Below are 26,714 nucleotides of genomic sequence, written 5' to 3'. Positions count from 1 at the left end.
TGCAGCCATCAGTGCTTATAATGTTCGCTATAGCTCTGCGCAATCAGGTTTTATGTCTGCGGTACCCCTCCGAACGGCGCAGTGTATGGACGCATAGCGCGCTTATTTTAACAGGATCACACTACTGCCAACTTAATATGCTCTCTCGTGCTTAGCACTTGCAGGCTAGACCTGTTGTGCTTGTCCCACCGAAGTGCTGAATGGAAGCACGACTAGTTTATTTCAAGAGTAGCATGCAGCCATCAGTGCTTATAATGTTCGCTATAGCTCTGCGCCATCAGGTTTTATGTCTGCGGTACCCCTCCGAACGGCGCAGTGTATGGACGCATAGCGTGCTTATTTTAACAGGATCACACTACTGCCAACTTAATATGCTCTCTCATGCTTAGCACTTGCAGGCTAGACCTGTTGTATTTGTCCCAACGGAGTGCTGAATGGAAGCACGACTAGTTTATTTCAAGAGTAGCATGCAGCCATCAGTGCTTATAATGTTCGCTATAGCTCTGCGCCATCAGGTTTTATGTCTGCGGTACCCCTCCGAACGGCGCAGTGTATGAACGCATAGCGCGCTTATTTTAACAGGATCACACTACTGCCAACTTAATATGCTCTCTCGTGCTTAGCACTTGCAGGCTAGACCTTTGTGCTTGTCCCAACGGAGTGCTGAATGGAAGCACGACTAGTTTATTTCAAGAGTAGCATGCAGCCATCAGTGCTTATAATGTTCATCAGTGCTTACATGTATTTTATACTGTTATTGTTTTTTTTTCTTTCCCTGAACGCCTTAGCTAACAATGTATGTGTAGTAGTCATGTTTGTACTTTGCCTGTTTAATTAACTCCTGTTTGTTAAATTTCATTTTTTTTGTAACCACTCCCCTCTGTAATGCCGTAATGGCCCTGGGGGTATATTAAATGAATTGTAAAGAGGAAGACGCTTAGCAGACGGAGCAACAGAACCGATGCGCGGCGCGAGGCGAGAAGAAGACGATCGGCAGCTGAAGCAGCAGTACCAACGCGCGGCAAAAACATCAACTGTTCCGGGACCGGACCTGCCCTTGCCCGCTCTAACCGGCCTTAACAACCAGTCATCTCTTGCCAATAAAGGCCGCTACATCTTGGTGGAGGTGCGGGATTCCGTCCTGGAGCTACGTAACCGTACCATCACTACCCCCATGCCTGCCAACGCCAACCAGCCAGCCAGCTCCTCGCCGGCACCCGTTGCTTGCCATGGTGCGCTCCGCCAGCGCGACCCTGCCGTCTTCAGCGGCACGGACGATCACGACGTGGAGGATTGGTTGTCCTCTTACGACAGGGTGAGCGCTCATAACCGTTGGGACGACACTATGAAACTCACCAACGTCATCTTCTACCTAACCGGCGTCGCCCACCTTTGGTTCCAAAACCACGAATCGGACTTCACCACCTGGACCGAATTTAAAACCAGCTTCACCGACATCTTCGGCCGTCCGGCAGTACGCAAACTTCGCGCCGAGCAGCGCCTTCGCGTTCGCGCACAGCAGAGTGGTGAATCATACACCAGCTACATAGAAGATGTCGTCAATCTCTGCAAGAGCGTCAATGCGTCCATGGCGGAGGCCGAAAAAGTTAAACACGTCCTGAAAGGAATCGAAGACGACGCTTTCAATATGCTTGTGGGCAAAAACGTCACATCTGTCACCGATATATTCGACCACTGCCAAAGCTACGACGAGCTCCGCCGACAGCGCGTTTTCACTCGGCAGCCCTCTGCACAGACAGACACAGTAACTAGCCTGAGCATGACGACAGAGGACAGCTCGTTACTGCTCCAGATCAAGCAGTTTGTCCGTGAGGAGGTTGCGCGGCAGCTTTCGGTTCTTCCTACCGTTCCGAGTCCATCTAACCTAACTCCGACTCTCCAGCACGTGATCCAGGAGCAAGTGTCCGAGGCCCTGCCGCCGGTTTCCTCCCAGTCTCCCGTCGCTGCGCCGCTAACCTACGCCGAAGCAGTCAGGCGTCCCCGCTCAGACACATTCGTGTCGTACCAACATCCACCGCAGTCGACCCCATTTCGTCCTGCCCGGCCACCACCGCAACGTTTCCGTCCATGGCGCACACCAGACAACCTACCCATTTGTTATGCCTGCGGCATTCCTGGCCATGTGATGCGTCACTGCCGCCGCCAAGTTTCGTCCCCTGCTGCGGATACCGACCCTCGAGGTTACGCCTACGCCCCTCCCCAGCGTTTTCACCGCACTTCGCCTTCTGAGCCCACTGGTTCCTCCGATTACAGCCCCTCTATTCGCCGCCGTTCTCCATCTCCGCGTCGCCGCTCGGTTTCCCCGATGCGCCGTCGTCCATCTTCCCCTTCGGAAAACTAGTGCCCGCAGTTCCGGAGGCAAGAACTGCGTGCTCGTCGCCAAGCTCAAGACCTCGACTTTCTCCGGCCAATCTGATCACCGTTTCTGTGGAGGGCACCGATGCTTTCGCGCTTGTTGACACCGGTGCTGCTGTATCTGTACTCAGTGCAAAATTGTGCCGCCAGTTACGAAAAGTGATGACTCCGCTATCTGGTTTTATGCTTCGCGCCGCTAATTCGCAAATTATCGCGCCTTTGGGGGCCTGTACAGCTCGAGTTACTATTCAGGACGTTCTGTACGTTGTTGAATTCATCGTCTTCGCATCGCCGTCTCACGACGTCATCTTAGGCTGGGACTTTCTCTCGCGACATGAAGCTGTCATCGACTGCACTCGTTCCGAAGTCGCCCTTCTTCCATTCGGCGACGCATCGGTGAGCGCTTCCACTAACCCGTGCTCCAAGTTGACTGTGGCTGATGACGTCGTGATCCCGCCGTGCTCTGCTGTGCTCGTCTCTGTTCATTGCGACTCTGCATCCGACGGCCCTGTCATCTTCATCCCGTCCGACTCCTTCGCTTCTCGTCACTGTCTACCCCTGCCATTCGCCGTCCTTACCGTCTCAGCCGGCTGCAGCGCCTTGCCCCTGTCAAATCCATTCCTGTGCCCCTCTAATCTTGTTCGCGGTGAATGCCTGGGACGTGTCCAGCCTTTCGCCTCCATCGTCGCCTGGGACCCTTATGTAGATGACCCGTGCCGCATGCAAGTGTCATCACTTACTTCTTCCCCATCGTCTACTGATCCCGCTCCTGAAGCCGTCTTTGAGCGCCCAATCGACGCGAATCTTTCGCCACCGCAGAAGACCCAGCTTGAGGCCCTGCTCAATAAGTTTCGGTCATCGTTTGACTTCTCCAACCACCGTTTGGGCCGCACTTCAGCTGTTACCCATAGGATCGACACTGGCGCCCATACGCCGTTGCGCCAACGCCCATATCGCGTCTCGGCCACCGAACGCCAAGTTATCGACGCCCAGGTAAATGACATGCTACAGAGGGGCGTCATACAACCATCGCACAGTCCATGGGCTTCCCCCGTCGTCCTTGTCACCAAAAAAGATGGCTCTATCCGCTTTTGCGTTGACTACCGGCGCCTGAACAAAATTACCCGCAAAGACGTCTACCCGCTGCCCCGCATTGATGACGCACTTGACTGCTTGCAGGGAGCTGAATTCTTTTCTTCTTTAGATCTACGTTCGGGTTATTGGCAAGTCCCGATGGCCGACGCTGACCGCTCCAAGACAGCCTTTGTGACGCCTGACGGGCTCTATGAATTCAACGTCATGCCCTTCGGACTATGCAATGCCCCTGCCACTTTTGAGCGGATGATGGACACGATACTGCGCGGCCTGAAATGGAAAACATGCTTATGTTACTTGGACGATATCGTTGTTTTCTCCCCAGATTTCCAGACGCACCTCGTTCGCCTGGAGCAAGTTTTGGGATGCCTCGCGGCAGCCGGGCTTCAACTCAATTTAAAGAAATGTCGCTTCGCTGCTCGTCAGTTGACGATTTTGGGCCACGTCGTGTCGAAACAGGGTGTCCTTCCTGACCCAGCAAAGCTTCGTGCCGTCTCTGAGTTTCCGAAGCCCTCTACGATGAAGGAACTTCGCAGTTTCATCGGCTTATGTTCTTACTTCCGGCGCTTTATCCGAAATTTCGCTTGTATCATCGCACCTCTGACTGCACTTCTTCGTGGTAGTAGCGACCTATCAAGCTGGAGTCCTGCCTGTGACGACGCGTTCATCACGTTGCGCCGTCTACTTACCTCTCCGCCCATACTGCGCCACTTTGACCCTGCTTCTCCAACTGAAATCCACACAGATGCCAGTGGCGTTGGTATCGGTGCTGTTCTTGCTCAGCGCAAACCGGGGTATGCGGAGTATGTTGTTGCATACGCGAGCCGCACCCTGACGAAGCCAGAGCAAAACTACTCAGTAACTGAAAAAGAGTGCTTGGCAATCGTTTGGGCGATCGGGAAATTTCGGCCTTACGTGTACGGCCGGCCTTTCGCGGTCGTCACGGACCACCATTCCCTATGTTGGCTGTCCTCCCTAAAAGACCCAAATGGCCGCCTCGCCCGATGGGCCTTACGCCTTCAAGAGTACGATATTCGTGTGGTCTATCGCTCTGGCAGGAAGCATAACGACGCTGACGCTCTCTCTCGTTCACCTCTAGCCAATGAACGTGCCTCTCCTCCCGCCATCGACTGCGCCTCCTTGTCATTGGACGATATGCCCAACGAGCAGTCCAAGGACCCTTGGATCACTTCTCTTGTACGTTATCTTTCAGACCGTTCTGTCGTGCCGGTACCGCGCGCAATCCGCCGTCAGGCTGCCCACTTCACTGTTTATGATGGGATTTTGTACCGCCGAAATTACCTCTCTGATGGGCGCAAATGGCTCCTAGTGATCCCTGGACATTTACGCTCAGAAATATGCGCAGCCTTTCATAGCGACCCGCAAGCTGGTCACGGCGGTGCTTTCAAGACCTACAACCGGCTTCGCCTCCGCTATTACTGGCGCGGCATGTATAACTACGTACGAAAATTCGTCCGTTCCTGCCCCGATTGCCAGCGCCGCAAGCTCGGTCATCACCATTCGACCGGCCCTATGCAGCCTTTGTCTTGCCCATCCAGGCCATTTGACCGAGTTGGCATTGACCTGTATGGACCACTTCCCTACACTGCTGCAGGAAACCGCTGGGTCATCGTCGCTGTAGACCACCTGACACGGTACGCCGAAACAGCCGCCCTCCCAGCTGCTACGGCGCGGGATGTTGCAGCCTTCCTCTTGCACCATTTCATACTTCGGCACGGAGCCCCGCGTGAACTGTTGAGCGACCGTGGGCGGGTGTTTCTGTCAGACGTAGTTTCATCTCTTCTGCAGCAATGCAACATTACTCGCCGCACCACTACTGCCTATCATCCCCAGACGAACGGCTTGACAGAACGTTTCAATCGAACATTAGGTGACATGTTGTCTATGTACGTCGCGTCAGACCATTCTAACTGGGACGTCGTCCTCCCCTTCGTCACATATGCCTACAACACCGCTACGCAGAGCACTACTGGTTTCTCACCATTCTTCCTTCTATACGGCCGTGAACCATCCTCGCCGCTCGACACTATTCTTCCGTACCATCCTGATTCGTCGGAATCCACAACCGTATCTGAAGCCTCCAGACACGCTGAAGAGTGCCGCCAGATTGCCCGGTCATTCACGTCTGACGAGCAAGGGCGCCAGAAATACCGTTTCGACCACTCCCATGGCACAGACACTTTTCAGCCGCAATCCCTTGTTTGGCTCCGTGTGCCTTCTGCTGCCCCAGGTCTCTCTACCAAGTTGCTGCCAAAATACCACGGACCCTACCGTGTCCTTGAGCGCACTTCTCCCGTCACTTACATCGTTGAGCCCGTGACGCCATCACCCGATCTCCGACGACGTGGGCGCGATACCGTTCACGTTTCGCGTTTGAAGCCGTATTACGACCCCTGCGTCCTGTTGACTCCCTAAATCGCCAGGATGGCTCTTTTTCCCCCGGGGCAAATGTAAAGAGGAAGACGCTTAGCAGACGGAGCAACAGAACCGATGCGCGGCGCGAGGCGAGAAGAAGACGATCGGCAGCTGAAGCAGCAGTACCAACGCGCGGCAAAAACATCAACTGTTCCGGGACCGGACCTGCCCTTGCCCGCTCTAACCGGCCTTAACAACCAGTCATCTCTTGCCAATAAAGGCCGCTACAGAATAAATAAATAAATAATATGCTCTCTCATGCTTAGCACTTGTAGGCTAGTCCTGTTGTACTTGTCCCAACAGAGTGCTGAATGGAAGCACGACTAGTTTATTTCAAGAGTAGCATGGAGCCATCAGTGCTTATAATGTTCGCTATAGCTCTGCGCCATCAGGTTTTATGTCTGCGGTACCCCTCCGAACGGCGCAGTGTATTTACGCACAGCGCGCTTATTTTAACAGGATCACACTACTGCCAACTTAATATGCTCTCTCGTGCTTAGCACTTGCAGGCTAGACCTGTTGTGCTTGTCCCAACGGAGTGCTGAATGGAAGCACGACAAGTTTATTTCAAGAGTAGCATGCAGCCATCAGTGCTTATAATGTTCGCTATAGCTCTGCACCATCACGTTTTATGTGTGCGGTACCCCTCCGAACGGCGCAGTGTATGGACGCATAGCGCGCTTATTTTAACAGGAACACACTACTGCCAACTTAATATGCTCTCTCGTGCTTAGCACTTGCAGGCTAGACCTGTTGTGCTTGTCCCAACGGAGTGCTGAATGGAAGCACGACTAGTTTATTTCAAGAGTAGCATGCAGCCATCAGTGCTTATAATGTTCGCTATAGCTCTGCGCCATCAGGTTTTATGTCTGCGGTACCCCTCCGAACGGCGCAGTGTATGGACGAATAGCGCGCTTATTTTAACAGGATCACACTACTGCCAACTTAATATGCTCTCTCGTGCTTAGCACTTGCAGGCTAGACCTCTTGTGCTTGTCCCAACGGAGTGCTGAATGGAAGCACGACTAGTTTATTTCAAGAGTAGCATGCAGCCATCAGTGCTTATAATGTTCGCTATAGCTCTGCGCCATCACGTTTTATGTCTGCGGTACCCCTCCGAACGGCGCAGTGTATGGACGCATAGCGCGCTTATTTTAACAGGATCACACTACTGCCAACTTAATATGCTCTCTCGTGCTTAGCACTTGCAGGCTAGCCCTGTTGTGCTTGTCCCAACGGAGTGCTGAATGGAATCACGACTAGTTTATTTCAAGACTAGCATGCAGCCATCAGTGCTTATAATGTTCGCTATAGCTCTGCGCCATCAGGTTTTATGTCTGCGGTACCCCTCCGAACGGCGCAGTGTATGAACGCATAGCGCGCTTATTTTAACAGGATCACACTACTGCCAACTTAATATGCTCTCTCGTGCTTAGCACTTGCAGGCTAGACCTGTTGTGCTTGTCCCAACGGAGTGCTGAATGGAAGCACGACTAGTTTATTTCAAGAGTAGCATGCAGCCATCAGTGCTTATAATGTTCATCAGTGCTTACATGTATTTTATACTGTTATTGTTTTTTTTCTTTCCCTGAACGCCTTAGCTAACAATGTATGTGTAGTAGTCATGTTTGTACTTTGTCTGTTTAATTAACTCCTGTTTGTTAAATTTCATTTTTTTTGTAACCACTCCCCTCTGTAATGCCGTAATGGCCCTGAGGGTATATTAAATGAATAAATAAATAAATAAATAATATGCTCTCTCATGCTTAGCACTTGCAGGCTAGTCCTGTTGTACTTGTCCCAACGGAGTGCTGAATGGAAGCACGCCTAGTTTATTTCAAGAGTAGCATGCAGCCATCAGTGCTTATAATGTTCGCTATAGCTCTGCGCCATCAGGTTTTATGTCTGCGGTACCCCTCCGAACGGCGCAGTGTATGGACGCATAGCGCGCTTATTTTAACAGGATCACACTACTGCCAACTTAATATGCTCTCTCGTGCTTAGCACTTGCAGGCCAGACCTGTTGTGCTTGTCCCAACGGAGTGCTGAATGGAAGCACGACTAGTTTATTTCAAGAGTAGCATGCAGCCATCAGTGCTTATAATGTTCGCTATAGCTCTGCGCCATCACGTTTTATGTCTGCGGTACCCCTCCGAACGGCGCAGTGTATGGACGCATAGCGCGCTTATTTTAACAGGATCACACTACTGGCAACTTAATATGCTCTCTCGTGCTTAGCACTTGCAGGCTAGACCTGTTGTGCTTGTCCCAACGGAGTGCTGAATGGAAGCACGACTAGTTCATTTCAAGAGTAGCATGCAGCCATCAGTGCTTATAATGTTCGCTATAGCTCTGCGCCATCAGGTTTTATGTCTGCGGTACCCCTCCGAACGGCGCAGTGTATGGACGCATAGCGCGCTTATTTTAACAGGATCACACTACTGCCAACTTAATATGCTCTCTCGTGCTTAGCACTTGCAGGCTAGACCTGTTGTGCTTGTCACAACGGAGTGCTGAATGGAAGCACGACTGGTTTATTTCAAGAGTAGCATGCAGCCATCAGTGCTTATAATGTTCGCTATAGCTCTGCGCCATCAGGTTTTATGTCTGCGGTACCCCTCCGAACGGCGCAGTGTATGCACGCATAGCGCGCTTATTTTAACAGGATCACACTACTGCCAACTTAATATGCTCTCTCGTGCTTAGCACTTGCAGGCTAGACCTGTTGTGCTTGTCCGAACGGAGTGCTGAATGGAAGCACGACAAGTTTATTTCAAGAGTAGCATGCAGCCATCAGTGCTTATAATGTTCGCTATAGCTCTGCGCCATCAGGTTTTATGTCTGCGGTACCCCTCCGAACGGCGCAGTGTATGGACGCATAGCGCGCTTATTTTAACAGGAACACACTACTGCCAACTTAATATGCTCTCTCGTGCTTAGCACTTGCAGGCTAGACCTGTTGTGCTTGTCCCAACGGAGTGCTGAATGGAAGCACGACTAGTTTATTTCAAGAGTAGCATGCAGCCATCAGTGCTTATAATGTTCGCTATAGCTCTGCGCCATCAGGTTTTATGTCTGCGGTACCCCTCCGAACGGCGCAGTGTATGGACGAATAGCGCGCTTATTTTAACAGGATCACACTACTGCCAACTTAATATGCTCTCTCGTGCTTAGCACTTGCAGGCTAGACCTGTTGTGCTTGTCCCAACGGAGTGCTGAATGGAAGCACGACTAGTTTATTTCAAGAGTAGCATGCAGCCATCAGTGCTTATAATGTTCGCTATAGCTCTGCGCCATCAGGTTTTATGTCTGCGGTACCCCTCCGAACGGCGCAGTGTATGGACGCATAGCGCGCTTATTTTAACAGGATCACACTACTGCCAACTTAATATGCTCTCTCGTGCTTAACACTTGCAGGCTAGACCTGTTGTGCTTGTCCCAACGGAGTGCTGAATGGAAGCACGACTAGTTTATTTCAAGAGTAGCATGCAGCCATCAGTGCTTATAATGTTCGCTATAGCTCTGCGCCATCAGGTTTTATGTCTGCGGTACCCCTCCGAACGGCGCAGTGTATGGACGAATAGCGCGCTTATTTTAACAGGATCACACTACTGCCAACTTAATATGCTCTCTCGTGCTTAGCACTTGCAGGCTAGACCTGTTGTGCTTGTCCCAACGGAGTGCTGAATGGAAGCACGACTAGTTTATTTCAAGAGTAGCATGCAGCCATCAGTGCTTATAATGTTCGCTATAGGTCTGCGCAATCAGGTTTTATGTCTGCGGTACCCCTCCGAACGGCGCAGTGTATGGACGCATAGCGCGCTTATTTTAACAGGATCACACTACTGCCAACTTAATATGCTCTCTCGTGCTTAGCACTTGCAGGCTAGACCTGTTGTGCTTGTCCCACCGAAGTGCTGAATGGAAGCACGACTAGTTTATTTCAAGAGTAGCATGCAGCCATCAGTGCTTATAATGTTCGCTATAGCTCTGCGCCATCAGGTTTTATGTCTGCGGTACCCCTCCGAACGGCGCAGTGTATGGACGCATAGCGTGCTTATTTTAACAGGATCACACTACTGCCAACTTAATATGCTCTCTCATGCTTAGCACTTGCAGGCTAGACCTGTTGTATTTGTCCCAACGGAGTGCTGAATGGAAGCACGACTAGTTTATTTCAAGAGTAGCATGCAGCCATCAGTGCTTATAATGTTCGCTATAGCTCTGCGCCATCAGGTTTTATGTCTGCGGTACCCCTCCGAACGGCGCAGTGTATGAACGCATAGCGCGCTTATTTTAACAGGATCACACTACTGCCAACTTAATATGCTCTCTCGTGCTTAGCACTTGCAGGCTAGACCTTTGTGCTTGTCCCAACGGAGTGCTGAATGGAAGCACGACTAGTTTATTTCAAGAGTAGCATGCAGCCATCAGTGCTTATAATGTTCATCAGTGCTTACATGTATTTTATACTGTTATTGCTTTTTTTTCTTTCCCTGAACGCCTTAGCTAACAATGTATGTGTAGTAGTCATGTTTGTACTTTGCCTGTTTAATTAACTCCTGTTTGTTAAATTTCATTTTTTTTGTAACCACTCCCCTCTGTAATGCCGTAATGGCCCTGGGGGTATATTAAATGAATTGTAAAGAGGAAGACGCTTAGCAGACGGAGCAACAGAACCGATGCGCGGCGCGAGGCGAGAAGAAGACGATCGGCAGCTGAAGCAGCAGTACCAACGCGCGGCAAAAACATCAACTGTTCCGGGACCGGACCTGCCCTTGCCCGCTCTAACCGGCCTTAACAACCAGTCATCTCTTGCCAATAAAGGCCGCTACATCTTGGTGGAGGTGCGGGATTCCGTCCTGGAGCTACGTAACCGTACCATCACTACCCCCATGCCTGCCAACGCCAACCAGCCAGCCAGCTCCTCGCCGGCACCCGTTGCTTGCCATGGTGCGCTCCGCCAGCGCGACCCTGCCGTCTTCAGCGGCACGGACGATCACGACGTGGAGGATTGGTTGTCCTCTTACGACAGGGTGAGCGCTCATAACCGTTGGGACGACACTATGAAACTCACCAACGTCATCTTCTACCTAACCGGCGTCGCCCACCTTTGGTTCCAAAACCACGAATCGGACTTCACCACCTGGACCGAATTTAAAACCAGCTTCACCGACATCTTCGGCCGTCCGGCAGTACGCAAACTTCGCGCCGAGCAGCGTCTTCGCGTTCGCGCACAGCAGAGTGGTGAATCATACACCAGCTACATAGAAGATGTCGTCAATCTCTGCAAGAGCGTCAATGCGTCCATGGCGGAGGCCGAAAAAGTTAAACACGTCCTGAAAGGAATCGAAGACGACGCTTTCAATATGCTTGTGGGCAAAAACGTCACATCTGTCACCGATATATTCGACCACTGCCAAAGCTACGACGAGCTCCGCCGACAGCGCGTTTTCACTCGGCAGCCCTCTGCACAGACAGACACAGTAACTAGCCTGAGCATGACGACAGAGGACAGCTCGCTACTGCTCCAGATCAAGCAGTTTGTCCGTGAGGAGGTTGCGCGGCAGCTTTCGGTTCTTCCTACCGTTCCGAGTCCATCTAACCTAACTCCGACTCTCCAGCACGTGATCCAGGAGCAAGTGTCCGAGGCCCTGCCGCCGGTTTCCTCCCAGTCTCCCGTCGCTGCGCCGCTAACCTACGCCGAAGCAGTCAGGCGTCCCCGCTCAGACACATTCGTGTCGTACCAACATCCACCGCAGTCGACCCCATTTCGTCCTGCCCGGCCACCACCGCAACGTTTCCGTCCATGGCGCACACCAGACAATCTACCCATTTGTTATGCCTGCGGCATTCCTGGCCACGTGATGCGTCACTGCCGCCGCCAAGTTTCGTCCCCTGCTGCGGATACCGACCCTCGAGGTTACGCCTACGCCCCTCCCCAGCGTTTTCACCGCACTTCGCCTTCTGAGCCCACTGGTTCCTCCGATTACAGCCCCTCTATTCGCCGCCGTTCTCCATCTCCGCGTCGCCGCTCGGTTTCCCCGATGCGCCGTCGTCCATCTTCCCCTTCGGAAAACTAGTGCCCGCAGTTCCGGAGGCAAGAACTGCGTGCTCGTCGCCAAGCTCAAGACCTCGACTTTCTCCGGCCAATCTGATCACCGTTTCTGTGGAGGGCACCGATGCTTTCGCGCTTGTTGACACCGGTGCTGCTGTATCTGTACTCAGTGCAAAATTGTGCCGCCAGTTACGAAAAGTGATGACTCCGCTATCTGGTTTTATGCTTCGCGCCGCTAATTCGCAAATTATCGCGCCTTTGGGGGCCTGTACAGCTCGAGTTACTATTCAGGACGTTCTGTACGTTGTTGAATTCATCGTCTTCGCATCGCCGTCTCACGACGTCATCTTAGGCTGGGACTTTCTCTCGCGACATGAAGCTGTCATCGACTGCACTCGTTCCGAAGTCGCCCTTCTTCCATTCGGCGACGCATCGGTGAGCGCTTCCACTAACCCGTGCTCCAAGTTGACTGTGGCTGATGACGTCGTGATCCCGCCGTGCTCTGCTGTGCTCGTCTCTGTTCATTGCGACTCTGCATCCGACGGCCCTGTCATCTTCATCCCGTCCGACTCCTTCGCTTCTCGTCACTGTCTACCCCTGCCATTCGCCGTCCTTACCGTCTCAGCCGGCTGCAGCGCCTTGCCCCTGTCAAATCCATTCCTGTGCCCCTCTAATCTTGTTCGCGGTGAATGCCTGGGACGTGTCCAGCCTTTCGCCTCCATCGTCGCCTGGGACCCTTATGTAGATGACCCGTGCCGCATGCAAGTGTCATCACTTACTTCTTCCCCATCGTCTACTGATCCCGCTCCTGAAGCCGTCTTTGAGCGCCCAATCGACGCGAATCTTTCGCCACCGCAGAAGACCCAGCTTGAGGCCCTGCTCAATAAGTTTCGGTCATCGTTTGACTTCTCCAACCACCGTTTGGGCCGCACTTCAGCTGTTACCCATAGGATCGACACTGGCGCCCATACGCCGTTGCGCCAACGCCCATATCGCGTCTCGGCCACCGAACGCCAAGTTATCGACGCCCAGGTAAATGACATGCTACAGAGGGGCGTCATACAACCATCGCACAGTCCATGGGCTTCCCCCGTCGTCCTTGTCACCAAAAAAGATGGCTCTATCCGCTTTTGCGTTGACTACCGGCGCCTGAACAAAATTACCCGCAAAGACGTCTACCCGCTGCCCCGCATTGATGACGCACTTGACTGCTTGCAGGGAGCTGAATTCTTTTCTTCTTTAGATCTACGTTCGGGTTATTGGCAAGTCCCGATGGCCGACGCTGACCGCTCCAAGACAGCCTTTGTGACGCCTGACGGGCTCTATGAATTCAACGTCATGCCCTTCGGACTATGCAATGCCCCTGCCACTTTTGAGCGGATGATGGACACGATACTGCGCGGCCTGAAATGGAAAACATGCTTATGTTACTTGGACGATATCGTTGTTTTCTCCCCAGATTTCCAGACGCACCTCGTTCGCCTGGAGCAAGTTTTGGGATGCCTCGCGGCAGCCGGGCTTCAACTCAATTTAAAGAAATGTCGCTTCGCTGCTCGTCAGTTGACGATTTTGGGCCACGTCGTGTCGAAACAGGGTGTCCTTCCTGACCCAGCAAAGCTTCGTGCCGTCTCTGAGTTTCCGAAGCCCTCTACGATGAAGGAACTTCGCAGTTTCATCGGCTTATGTTCTTACTTCCGGCGCTTTATCCGAAATTTCGCTTGTATCATCGCACCTCTGACTGCACTTCTTCGTGGTAGTAGCGACCTATCAAGCTGGAGTCCTGCCTGTGACGACGCGTTCATCACGTTGCGCCGTCTACTTACCTCTCCGCCCATACTGCGCCACTTTGACCCTGCTTCTCCAACTGAAATCCACACAGATGCCAGTGGCGTTGGTATCGGTGCTGTTCTTGCTCAGCGCAAACCGGGGTATGCGGAGTATGTTGTTGCATACGCGAGCCGCACCCTGACGAAGCCAGAGCAAAACTACTCAGTAACTGAAAAAGAGTGCTTGGCGATCGTTTGGGCGATCGGGAAATTTCGGCCTTACGTGTACGGCCGGCCTTTCGCGGTCGTCACGGACCACCATTCCCTATGTTGGCTGTCCTCCCTAAAAGACCCAAATGGCCGCCTCGCCCGATGGGCCTTACGCCTTCAAGAGTACGATATTCGTGTGGTCTATCGCTCTGGCAGGAAGCATAACGACGCTGACGCTCTCTCTCGTTCACCTCTAGCCAATGAACGTGCCTCTCCTCCCGCCATCGACTGCGCCTCCTTGTCATTGGACGATATGCCCAACGAGCAGTCCAAGGACCCTTGGATCACTTCTCTTGTACGTTATCTTTCAGACCGTTCTGTCGTGCCGGTACCGCGCGCAATCCGCCGTCAGGCTGCCCACTTCACTGTTTATGATGGGATTTTGTACCGCCGAAATTACCTCTCTGATGGGCGCAAATGGCTCCTAGTGATCCCTGGACATTTACGCTCAGAAATATGCGCAGCCTTTCATAGCGACCCGCAAGCTGGTCACGGCGGTGCTTTCAAGACCTACAACCGGCTTCGCCTCCGCTATTACTGGCGCGGCATGTATAACTACGTACGAAAATTCGTCCGTTCCTGCCCCGATTGCCAGCGCCGCAAGCTCGGTCATCACCATTCGACCGGCCCTATGCAGCCTTTGTCTTGCCCATCCAGGCCATTTGACCGAGTTGGCATTGACCTGTATGGACCACTTCCCTACACTGCTGCAGGAAACCGCTGGGTCATCGTCGCTGTAGACCACCTGACACGGTACGCCGAAACAGCCGCCCTCCCAGCTGCTACGGCGCGGGATGTTGCAGCCTTCCTCTTGCACCATTTCATACTTCGGCACGGAGCCCCGCGTGAACTGTTGAGCGACCGTGGGCGGGTGTTTCTGTCAGACGTAGTTTCATCTCTTCTGCAGCAATGCAACATTACTCGCCGCACCACTACTGCCTATCATCCCCAGACGAACGGCTTGACAGAACGTTTCAATCGAACATTAGGTGACATGTTGTCTATGTACGTCGCGTCAGACCATTCTAACTGGGACGTCGTCCTCCCCTTCGTCACATATGCCTACAACACCGCTACGCAGAGCACTACTGGTTTCTCACCATTCTTCCTTCTATACGGCCGTGAACCATCCTCGCCGCTCGACACTATTCTTCCGTACCATCCTGATTCGTCGGAATCCACAACCGTATCTGAAGCCTCCAGACACGCTGAAGAGTGCCGCCAGATTGCCCGGTCATTCACGTCTGACGAGCAAGGGCGCCAGAAATACCGTTTCGACCACTCCCATGGCACAGACACTTTTCAGCCGCAATCCCTTGTTTGGCTCCGTGTGCCTTCTGCTGCCCCAGGTCTCTCTACCAAGTTGCTGCCAAAATACCACGGACCCTACCGTGTCCTTGAGCGCACTTCTCCCGTCACTTACATCGTTGAGCCCGTGACGCCATCACCCGATCTCCGACGACGTGGGCGCGATACCGTTCACGTTTCGCGTTTGAAGCCGTATTACGACCCCTGCGTCCTGTTGACTCCCTAAAAAGCCAGGATGGCTCTTTTTCCCCCGGGGCAAATGTAAAGAGGAAGACGCTTAGCAGACGGAGCAACAGAACCGATGCGCGGCGCGAGGCGAGAAGAAGACGATCGGCAGCTGAAGCAGCAGTACCAACGCGCGGCAAAAACATCAACTGTTCCGGGACCGGACCTGCCCTTGCCCGCTCTAACCGGCCTTAACAACCAGTCATCTCTTGCCAATAAAGGCCGCTACAGAATAAATAAATAAATAATATGCTCTCTCATGCTTAGCACTTGTAGGCTAGTCCTGTTGTACTTGTCCCAACAGAGTGCTGAATGGAAGCACGACTAGTTTATTTCAAGAGTAGCATGGAGCCATCAGTGCTTATAATGTTCGCTATAGCTCTGCGCCATCAGGTTTTATGTCTGCGGTACCCCTCCGAACGGCGCAGTGTATTTACGCACAGCGCGCTTATTTTAACAGGATCACACTACTGCCAACTTAATATGCTCTCTCGTGCTTAGCACTTGCAGGCTAGACCTGTTGTGCTTGTCCCAACGGAGTGCTGAATGGAAGCACGACAAGTTTATTTCAAGAGTAGCATGCAGCCATCAGTGCTTATAATGTTCGCTATAGCTCTGCACCATCACGTTTTATGTGTGCGGTACCCCTCCGAACGGCGCAGTGTATGGACGCATAGCGCGCTTATTTTAACAGGAACACACTACTGCCAACTTAATATGCTCTCTCGTGCTTAGCACTTGCAGGCTAGACCTGTTGTGCTTGTCCCAACGGAGTGCTGAATGGAAGCACGACTAGTTTATTTCAAGAGTAGCATGCAGCCATCAGTGCTTATAATGTTCGCTATAGCTCTGCGCCATCAGGTTTTATGTCTGCGGTACCCCTCCGAACGGCGCAGTGTATGGACGAATAGCGCGCTTATTTTAACAGGATCACACTACTGCCAACTTAATATGCTCTCTCGTGCTTAGCACTTGCAGGCTAGACCTCTTGTGCTTGTCCCAACGGAGTTCTGAATGGAAGCACGACTAGTTTATTTCAAGAGTAGCATGCAGCCATCAGTGCTTATAATGTTCGCTATAGCTCTGCGCCATCACGTTTTATGTCTGCGGTACCCCTCCGAACGGCGCAGTGTATGGACGCATAGCGCGCTTATTTTAACAGGATCACACTACTGCCAACTTACTATGCTCTCTCGTGCTTAGCACTTGCAGGCTAGCCCTGTTGTGCTTGTCCCAACGGAGTGCTGAATGGAATCACGACTAGTTTATTTCAAGACTAGCATGCAGCCATCAGTGCTTATAATGTTCGCTATAGCTCTGCGCCATCAGGTTTTATGTCTGCGGTACCCCTCCGAACGGCGCAGTGTATGAACGCATAGCGCGCTTATTTTAACAGGATCACACTACTGCCAACTTAATATGCTCTCTCGTGCTTAGCACTTGCAGGCTAGACCTGTTGTGCTTGTCCCAACGGAGTGCTGAATGGAAGCACGACTAGTTTATTTCAAGAGTAGCATGCAGCCATCAGTGCTTATAATGTTCATCAGTGCTTACATGTATTTTATACTGTTATTGTTTTTTTTCTTTCCCTGAACGCCTTAGCTAACAATGTATGTGTAGTAGTCATGTTTGTACTTTGTCTGTTTAATTAACTCCTGTTTGTTAAATTTCATTTTTTTTGTAACCACTCCCCTCTGTAATGCCGTAATGGCCCTGAGGGTATATTAAATGAATAAATAAATAAATAAATAATATGCTCTCTCATGCTTAGCACTTGCAGGCTAGTCCTGTTGTACTTGTCCCAACGGAGTGCTGAATGGAAGCACGCCTAGTTTATTTCAAGAGTAGCATGCAGCCATCAGTGCTTATAATGTTCGCTATAGCTCTGCGCCATCAGGTTTTATGTCTGCGGTACCCCTCCGAACGGCGCAGTGTATGGACGCATAGCGCGCTTATTTTAACAGGATCACACTACTGCCAACTTAATATGCTCTCTCGTGCTTAGCACTTGCAGGCCAGACCTGTTGTGCTTGTCCCAACGGAGTGCTGAATGGAAGCACGACTAGTTTATTTCAAGAGTAGCATGCAGCCATCAGTGCTTATAATGTTCGCTATAGCTCTGCGCCATCACGTTTTATGTCTGCGGTACCCCTCCGAACGGCGCAGTGTATGGACGCATAGCGCGCTTATTTTAACAGGATCACACTACTGGCAACTTAATATGCTCTCTCGTGCTTAGCACTTGCAGGCTAGACCTGTTGTGCTTGTCCCAACGGAGTGCTGAATGGAAGCACGACTAGTTCATTTCAAGAGTAGCATGCAGCCATCAGTGCTTATAATGTTCGCTATAGCTCTGCGCCATCAGGTTTTATGTCTGCGGTACCCCTCCGAACGGCGCAGTGTATGGACGCATAGCGCGCTTATTTTAACAGGATCACACTACTGCCAACTTAATATGCTCTCTCGTGCTTAGCACTTGCAGGCTAGACCTGTTGTGCTTGTCACAACGGAGTGCTGAATGGAAGCACGACTGGTTTATTTCAAGAGTAGCATGCAGCCATCAGTGCTTATAATGTTCGCTATAGCTCTGCGCCATCAGGTTTTATGTCTGCGGTACCCCTCCGAACGGCGCAGTGTATGCACGCATAGCGCGCTTATTTTAACAGGATCACACTACTGCCAACTTAATATGCTCTCTCGTGCTTAGCACTTGCAGGCTAGACCTGTTGTGCTTGTCCGAACGGAGTGCTGAATGGAAGCACGACTAGTTTATTTCAAGAGTAGCATGCAGCCATCAGTGCTTATAATGTTCGCTATAGCTCTGCGCCATCAGGTTTTATGTCTGCGGTACCCCTCCGAACGGCGCAGTGTATGGACGGATAGCGCACTTATTTTAACAGGATCACACTACTGCCAACTTAATATGCTCTCTCGTGCTTAGAACTTGCAGGCTAGACCTGTTGTGCTTGTCCCAACGGAGTGCTGAATGGAAGCACGACTAGTTTATTTCAAGAGTAGCATGCAGCCATCATTGCTTATAATGTTCGCTACAGCTCTGCGCCATCAGGTTTTATGTCTGCGGTACCCCTCCGAACGGCGCAGTGTATGGACGCATAGCGCGCTTATTTTAACAGGATCACACTACTGCCAACTTAATATGCTCTCTCATGCTTAGCAAGTGCAGGCTAGACCTGTTGTACTTGTCCCAACAGAGTGCTGAATGGAAGCACGACTAATTTATTTTGAAGAGTAGCATGCAGCCACCAGTGCTTATAATGTTCGCTATAGCTCTGCGCCATCAGGTTTTATGTGTTCGGTACCCCTCCGAACGGCGCAGTGTATGAACGCATACCGCGCTTATTTTAACAGGATCACACTACTGCCAACTTAATATGCTCTCTCGTGCTTAGCACTTGCAGGCTAGACCTGTTGTGCTAGTCCCAACGGAGTGCTGAATGGAAGCACGACTAGTTTATTTCAAGAGTAGCATGCAGCCATCAGTGCTTATAATGTTCGCTATAGCTCTGCGCCATCAGGTTTTATGTCTGCGGTACCCCTCCGAACGGCGCAGTGTATGGACGCATAGCGCGGTTATTTTAACAGGATCACACTACTGCCACCTTAATATCCTCTCTCGTGCTTAGCACTTGCAGGCTAGACCTGTTGTGCTTGTCCCAACGGAGTGCTGAATGGAAGCACGACTGATTTATTTCAAGAGTAGCATGCAGCCATCAGTGCTTATAATGTTCGCTATAGCTCTGCGCCATCAGGATTTATGTCTGCGGTACCCCTCCGAACGGCGCAGTGTATGGACGCATAGCGCGCTTATTTTAACAGGATCACACTACTGCCAACTTAATATGCTCTCTCGTGCTTAGCACTTGCAGGCCAGACCTGTTGTGCCTGTCCCAACGGAGTGCTGAATGGAAGCACGACTAGTTTATTTCAAGAGTAGCATGCAGCCATCAGTGCTTATAATGTTCTCTATAGCTCTGCGCCATCACGTTTTATGTCTGCGGTACCCCTCCGAACGGCGCAGTGTATGGACGCATAGCGCGCTTATTTTAACAGGATCACACTACTGCCAACTTAATATGCTCTCTCGTGCTTAGCACTTGCAGGCTAGACCTGTTGTGCTTGTCCCAACGGAGTGCTGAATGGAAGCACGACTAGTTCATTTCAAGAGTAGCATGCAGCCATCAGTGCTTATAATGTTCGCTATAGCTCTGCGCCATCAGGTTTTATGTCTGCGGTACCCCGCCGAACAGCGCAGTGTATGGACGCATAGCGCGCTTATTTTAACAGGATCACACTACTGCCAACTTAATATGCTCTCTCGTGCTTAGCACTTGCAGGCTAGACCTGTTGTGCTTGTCACAACGGAGTGCTGAATGGAAGCACGACTGGTTTATTTCAAGAGTAGCATGCAGCCATCAGTGCTTATAATGTTCGCTATAGCTCTGCGCCATCAGGTTTTATGTCTGCGGTACCCCTCCGAACGGCGCAGTGTATGCACGCATAGCGCGCTTATTTTAACAGGATCACACTACTGCCAACTTAATATGCTCTCTCGTGCTTAGCACTTGCAGGCTAGACCTGTTGTGCTTGTCCGAACGGAGTGCTGAATGGAAGCACGACTAGTTTATTTCAAGAGTAGCATGCAGCCATCAGTGCTTATAATGTTCGCTATAGCTCTGCGCCATCAGGTTTTATGTCTGCGGTACCCCTCCGAACGGCGCAGTGTATGGACGGATAGCGCGCTTATTTTAACAGGATCACACTACTGCCAACTTAATATGCTCTCTCGTGCTTAGAACTTGCAGGCTAGACCTGTTGTGCTTGTCCCAACGGAGTGCTGAATGGAAGCACGACTAGTTTATTTCAAGAGTAGCATGCAGCCATCATTGCTTATAATGTTCGCTATAGCTCTGCGCCATCAGGTTTTATGTCTGCGGTACCCCTCCGAACGGCGCAGTGTATGGACGCATAGCGCGCTTATTTTAACAGGATCACACTACTGCCAACTTAATATGCTCTGTCATGCTTAGCAAGTGCAGGCTAGACCTGTTGTACTTGTCCCAACAGAGTGCTGAATGGAAGCACGACTAATTTATTTTGAAGAGTAATCATGCAGCCACCAGTGCTTATAATGTTCGCTACAGCTCTGCGCCATCAGGTTTTATGTCTGCGGTACCCCTCCGAACGGCGCAGTGTATGAACGCATACCGCGCTTATTTTAACAGGATCACACTACTGCCAACTTAATATGCTCTCTCGTGCTTAGCATTTGCAGGCTAGACCTGTTGTGCTAGTCCCAACGGAGTGCTGAATGGAAGCACGACTAGTTTATTTCAAGAGTAGCATGCAGCCATCAGTGCTTATAATGTTCGCTATAGCTCTGCGCCATCAGGTTTTATGTCTGCGGTACCCCTCCGAACGGCGCAGTGTATGGACGCATAGCGCGGTTATTTTAACAGGATCACACTACTGCCACCTTAATATGCTCTCTCGTGCTTAGCACTTGCAGGCTAGACCTGTTGTGCTTGTCCCAACGGAGTGCTGAATGGAAGCACGACTGGTTTATTTCAAGAGTAGCATGCAGCCATCAGTGCTTATAATGTTCGCTATAGCTCTGCGCCATCAGGTTTTATGTCTGCGGTACCCCTCCGAACGGCGCAGTGTATGGACGGATAGCGCGCTTATTTTAACAGGATCACACTACTGCCAACTTAATATGCTCTCTCATGCTTAGCACTTGCAGGCTATACCTGTTGTACTTGTCCCAACGGAGTGCTGAATGGAACCACGACTAGTTTATTTGAAGAGTAGCATGCAGCCATCAGTGCTTATAATGTTCGCTATAGCTCTGCGCCATCAGGTTTTATGTCTGCGGTACCCCTCCGAACGGCGCAGTGTATGGACGCATAGCGCGCTTATTTTAACAGGATCACACTACTGCCAACTTAATATGCTCTCTCGTGCTTAGAACTTGCAGGCTAGACCTGTTGTGCTTGTCCCAACGGAGTGCTGAATGGAAGCACGACTAGTTTATTTCAAGAGTAGCATGCAGCCATCAGTGCTTATAATGTTCGCTATAGCTCTGCGCCATCAGGTTTTATGTCTGCGGTACCCCTCCGAACGGCGCAGTGTATGGACGCATACCGCGCTTATTTTAACAGGATCACACTACTGCCAACTTAATATGCTCTCTCATGCTTAGCAAGTGCAGGCTAGACCTGTTGTACTTGTCCCAACAGAGTGCTGAATGGAAGCACGACTAATTTATTTCAAGAGTAGCATGCAGCCACCAGTGCTTATAATGTTCGCTATAGCTCTGCGCCATCAGGTTTTATGTCTGCGGTATCCCCTCAGAACGGCGCAGTGTATGAACGCATACCGCGCTTATTTTAACAGGATCACACTACTGCCAACTTAATATGCTCTCTCGTGCTTAGCACTTGCAGGCTAGACCTGTTGTGCTTGTCCCAACGGAGTGCTGAATGGAAGCACGACTAGTTTATTTCAAGAGTAGCATGCAGCCATCAGTGCTTATAATGTTCATCAGTGCTTATATGTATTTTATACTGTTATTGTTTTTTTTTCTTTCCCTGAACGCCTTAGCTAACAATGTATGTGTAGTAGTCATGTTTGTACTTTGCCTGTTTAATTAACTCCTGTTTGTTAAATTTCATTTTTTTTTAACCACTCCCCTCTGTAATGCCGTAATGGCCCTGAGGGTATATTAAATAAATAAATAAATAAATAATATGCTCTCTCATGCTTAGCACTTGCAGGCTAGACCTGTTGTACTTGTCCCAACGGAGTGCTGAATGGAAGCACGACTAGTTTATTTGAAGAGTAGCATGCAGCCATCAGTGCTTATAATGTTCGCTATAGCTCTGCGCCATCAAGTTTTATGTCTGCGGTACCCCTCCGAACGGCGCAGTGTATGGACGCATAGCGCGCTTATTTTAACAGGATCACACTACTGCCAACTTAATATGCTCTCTCGTGCTTAGCACTTGCAGGCTAGACCTGTTGTGCTTGTCCCAACGGAGTGCTGAATGGAAGCACGACTAGTTTATTTCAAGAGTAGCATGCAGCCATCAGTGCTTATAATGTTCGCTATAGCTCTGCGCCATCAGGTTTTATGTCTGCGGTACCCCTCCGAACGGCGCAGTGTATGGACGCATAGCGCGCTTATTTTAACAGGATCACACTACTGCCAACTTAATATGCTCTCTCGTGCTTAGCACTTGCAGGCTAGACCTGTTGTGCTTGTCCCAACGGAGTGCTGAATGGAAGCACGACTAGTTTATTTCAAGAGTAGCATGCAGCCATCAGTGCTTATAATGTTCGCTATAGCTCTGCGCCATCAGGTTTTATGTCTGCGGTACCCCTCCGAACGGCGCAGTGTATGGACGCATAGCGTGCTTATTTTAACAGGATCACACTACTGCCAACTTAATATGCTCTCTCGTGCTTAGCACTTGCAGGCTAGACCTGTTGTGCTTGTCCCAACGGAGTGCTGAATGGAAGCACGACCAGTTTATTTCAAGAGTAGCATGCAGCCATCAGTGCTTATAATGTTCATCAGTGCTTACATGTATTTTATACTGTTATTGTTTTTTTTCTTTACCTGAACGCCTTAGCTAACAATGTATGTGTAGTAGTCATGTTTGTACTTTGCCTGTTTAATTAACTCCTGTTTGTTAAATTTCATTTTTTTTGTAACCACTCCCCTCTGTAATGCCGTAATGGCTCTGAGGGTATATTAAATGAATAAATAAATAAATAAATAATATGCTCTCTCATGCTTAGCACTTGCAGGCTAGTCCTGTTGTACTTGTCCCAACGGAGTGCTGAATGGAAGCACGACTAGTTTATTTCAAGAGTAGCATGCAGCCATCAGTGCTTATAATGTTCGCTATAGCTCTGTGCCATCAGGTTTTATGTCTGCGGTACCCCTCCGAACGGCGCAGTGTATGGACGCATAGCGCGCTTAATTTAGCAGGATCACACTACTGCCAACTTAATATGCTCTCTCGTGCTTAGCACTTGCAGGCTAGCCCTGTTGTGCTTGTCCCAACGGAGTGCTGAATGGAATCACGACTAGTTTATTTCAAGAGTAGCATGCAGCCATCAGTGCTTATAATGTTCGCTATAGCTCTGCGCCATCAGGTTTTATGTCTGCGGTACCCCTCCGAACGGCGCAGTGTATGAACGCATAGCGCGCTTATTTTAACAGGATCACACTACTGCCAACTTAATATGCTCTCTCGTGCTTAGCACTTGCAGGCTAGACCTGTTGTGCTTGTCCCAACGGAGTGCTGAATGGAAGCACGACTAGTTTATTTCAAGAGTAGCATGCAGCCATCAGTGCTTATAATGTTCATCAGTGCTTACATGTATTTTATACTGTTATTGTTTGTTTTCTTTCCCTGAACGCCTTAGCTAACAATGTATGTGTAGTAGTCATGTTTGTACTTTGCCTGTTTAATTAACTCCTGTTTGTTAAATTTCATTTTCTTTGTAACCACTCCCCTCTGTAATGCCGTAATGGCCCTGAGGGTATATTAAATGAATAAATAAATAAATAAATAAATAAATAAATAATATGCTCTCTCATGCTTAGCACTTGCAGGCTAGTCCTGTTGTACTTGTCCCAACGGAGTGCTGAATGGAAGCACGACTAGTTTATTTCAAGAGTAGCATGCAGCCATCAGTGCTTATAATGTTCGCTATAGCTCTGCGCCATCAGGTTTTATGTCTGCGGTACCCCTCCGAACGGCGCAGTGTATGGACGCATAGCGCGCTTATTTTAACAGGATCACACTACTGCCAACTTAATATGCTCTCTCGTGCTTAGCACTTGCAGGCCAGACCTGTTGTACTTGTCCCAACGGAGTGCTGAATGGAAGCACGACTAGTTTATTTCAAGAGTAGCATGCAGCCATCAGTGCTTATAATGCTCGCTATAGCTCTGCGCCATCACGTTTTATGTCTGCGGTACCCCTCCGAACGGCGCAGTGTATGGACGCATAGCGCGCTTATTTTAACAGGATCACACTACTGCCAACTTAATATGCTCTCTCGTGCTTATCACTTGCAGGCTAGACCTGTTGTGCTTGTCCCAACGGAGTGCTGAATGGAAGCACGACTAGTTCATTTCAAGAGTAGCATGCAGCCATCAGTGCTTATAATGTTCGCTATAGCTCTGCGCCATCAGGTTTTATGTCTGCGGTACCCCTCCGAACGGCGCAGTGTATGGACGGATAGCGCGCTTATTTTAACAGGATCACACTACTGCCAACTTAATATGCTCTCTCGTGCTTAGAACTTGCAGGCTAGACCTGTTGTGCTTGTCCCAACGGAGTGCTGAATGGAAGCACGACTAGTTTATTTCAAGAGTAGCATGCAGCCATCAGTGCTTATAATGTTCGCTATAGCTCTGCGCCATCAGGTTTTATGTCTGCGGTACCCCTCCGAACGGCGCAGTGTATGGACGCATAGCGCGCTTATTTTAACAGGATCACACTACTGCCAACTTAATATGCTCTCTCATGCTTAGCAAGTGCAGGCTAGACCTGTTGTACTTGTCCCAACAGAGTGCTGAATGGAAGCACGACTAATTTATTTTGAAGAGTAGCATGCAGCCACCAGTGCTTATAATGTTCGCTATAGCTCTGCGCCATCAAGTTTTATGTCTGCGGTACCCCTCCGAACGGCGCAGTGTATGAACGCATACCGCGCTTATTTTAACAGGATCACACTACTGCCAACTTAATATGCTCTCTCGTGCTTAGCACTTGCAGGCTAGACCTGTTGTGCTAGTCCCAACGGAGTGCTGAATGGAAGCACGACTAGTTTATTTCAAGAGTAGCATGCAGCCATCAGTGCTTATAATGTTCGCTATAGCTCTGCGCCATCAGGTTTTATGTCTGCGGTACCCCTCCGAACGGCGCAGTGTATGGACGCATAGCGCGCTTATTTTAACAGGATCACACTACTGCCAACTTAATATGCTCTCTCGTGCTTAGCACTTGCAGGCTAGACCTGTTGTGCTTGTCCCAACGGAGTGCTGAATGGAAGCACGACTGGTTTATTTCAAGAGTAGCATGCAGCCATCAGTGCTTATAATGTTCGCTATAGCTCTGCGCCATCAGGTTTTATGTCTGCGGTACCCCTCCGAACGGCGCAGTGTATGGACGGATAGCGCGCTTATTTTAACAGGATCACACTACTGCCAACTTGATATGCTCTCTCATGCTTAGCAAGTGCAGGCTAGACCTGTTGTACTTGTCCCAACAGAGTGCTGAATGGAAGCACGACTAATTTATTTCAAGAGTAGCATGCAGCCATCAGTGCTTATAATGTTCGCTATAGCTCTGCGCCATCAGGTTTTATGTCTGCGGTACCCCTCCGAACGGCGCAGTGTATGGACGGATAGCGCGCTTATTTTAACAGGATCACACTACTGCCAACTTAATATGCTCTCTCGTGCTTAGCACTTGCAGGCTAGACCTGTTGTGCTTGTCCCAACGGAGTGCTGAATGGAAGCACGACTGGTTTATTTCAAGAGTAGCATGCAGCCATCAGTGCTTATAATGTTCGCTATAGCTCTGCGCCATCAGGTTTTATGTCTGCGGTACCCCTCCGAACGGCGCAGTGTATGGACGGATAGCGCGCTTATTTTAACAGGATCACACTACTGCCAACTTAATATGCTCTCTCGTGCTTAGCACTTGCAGGCTAGACCTGTTGTGCTAGTCCCAACGGAGTGCTGAATGGAAGCACGACTAGTTTATTTCAAGAGTAGCATGCAGCCATCAGTGCTTATAATGTTCGCTATAGCTCTGCGCCATCAGGTTTTATGTCTGCGGTACCCCTCCGAACGGCGCAGTGTATGGACGCATAGCGCGCTTATTTTAACAGGATCACACTACTGCCAACTTAATATGCTCTCTCGTGCTTAGCACTTGCAGGCTAGACCTGTTGTGCTTGTCCCAACGGAGTGCTGAATGGAAGCACGACTAGTTTATTTCAAGAGTAGCATGCAGCCATCAGTGCTTATAATGTTCGCTATAGCTCTGCGCCATCAGGTTTTATGTCTGCGGTACCCCTCCGAACGGCGCAGTGTATGGACGCATACCGCGCTTATTTTAACAGGATCACACTAC

The sequence above is a fragment of the Amblyomma mixtum genome, chromosome 10 (assembly GCF_055824585.1).
Source record: "Amblyomma mixtum isolate Tamu chromosome 10, ASM5582458v1, whole genome shotgun sequence".
NCBI classification, from domain to species: domain Eukaryota; kingdom Metazoa; phylum Arthropoda; class Arachnida; order Ixodida; family Ixodidae; genus Amblyomma; species Amblyomma mixtum.
This window is presented reverse-complemented; position numbering follows the sequence as displayed.